Below are 1,401 nucleotides of genomic sequence, written 5' to 3' on the forward strand. Positions count from 1 at the left end.
GAAGTGGATGGGAAAACATGCCTGGGCTGAAATATGCATGGATGGGTATTTCTGTAATTAGTAAATTGCATGAGTTGAACATGGTCCACCGTATGTTTTACTAAAATATTCACTTATTGTCTATGGCTAAAACATTAGTACAAAGCTTTCAATGCAATAAGAGACTGGTTTGTTTCCAGTGAGTGTAGGAGAGAATGGAGATCTTCTGAAGCTGTTTCATGGGATATACTTGAACACAACCAGGATTTTGGAACGCTATCTTACAGTTATGCATAGGATGGATTGGTACTAGTTTCCAATGTGTCTCTCTCTCCCTGCTTTTCTTCCATCGCTTCAAGCATATCACTTGGAAAAATGTATTCATTTCTCCTCAAGTTTAAAAATTCAGAGTCTGTTTAAATAAGTTTTATTAAACACATTGATTAATTAATGTCACCCTATCGCTTCTCAGCCTTTTGGCTAAGATCAAGTGTAGTAATTAATGTTACCTTAAACGGATGTCTCCAATGACATGCCCAAGCGTCTATTCTGCTTAACATTTTTATCAAATTACTTAGGTAAAAAATCAGAAGGAAATTTTGCTAAAGTCTTCGTGATATAAGAAAGCAAAAATAAAAGGTAAAGTTCTGGTTACCAGAGTTAGCACTCATAAATATCCCAAAGGAATGGAACTCAAGGCCATATTGAAAAAAGAATGGTAAAGATGGCATTAAGGTTAAACAAAAATCATCTACAGAAAATAGACTTCAGTCCATGACTGTAGTTTGTGTGAGAACAATCAGAGGGTTTGCTTCTCTGCTAAGAAAAATCCTCCATGTGAAGTTTCAGCAATTAAAAATATTTAGGAGGCTTTCCAATCCAAAACATCATTCTTCAAAAGAAAAAAGTAAAGGAAATTAGAGATTTTAGCAGTAAGTTGAGTTAGTGAATGAGAGAAAACTATTTGTCTTGTCATCTGAAGCAAAATGGAAGAACAGGATGCTTAATTTCAGAAAAGGATTCTAACTTAGAAACCAATTAACAAGTTTCTGTGGTTAATTGTTTAATCATAAATACCAAAAGAGGAAACAATCAGGGTTTCCTGTTACACAAACCTTTCTATACTAAAACTGAGAACGTTCTGAACAAACTAGGATGGTCATCACCGTGCGCCATGCTTCATCCACACTTACCTTATTCAGGAAATTGTTAAATGGATTCTTCACTTAAGTGTGATATTTTCTCATGACTAGTTCATTTATGTCGTTTTGGTCCAAACTCAAATGCCACGGTCCTTTTTATATATAAAAAAAAAGCCTCGCATAACCATGTATGTAAGGAGCCCTCAAGGCACTGGTGGGTAAGCATTAGATTGCTAACTGCAAGGTCGCCACTTCAAATGCACCACCCACTTTTTGGAAG

General features: G+C 35.5%; 1 pseudogene; it reads left to right on the forward strand.

Annotated features, from left to right (window-relative positions):
- Positions 1–439: 439 nt before the first annotated feature.
- LOC142435164 (U2 spliceosomal RNA) lies at positions 440–567 on the forward strand (annotated as a pseudogene).
- Positions 568–1,401: the final 834 nt, after the last annotated feature.

Source organism: Tenrec ecaudatus, chromosome X (assembly GCF_050624435.1).
Source record: "Tenrec ecaudatus isolate mTenEca1 chromosome X, mTenEca1.hap1, whole genome shotgun sequence".
Classification (NCBI taxonomy): domain Eukaryota; kingdom Metazoa; phylum Chordata; class Mammalia; order Afrosoricida; family Tenrecidae; genus Tenrec; species Tenrec ecaudatus.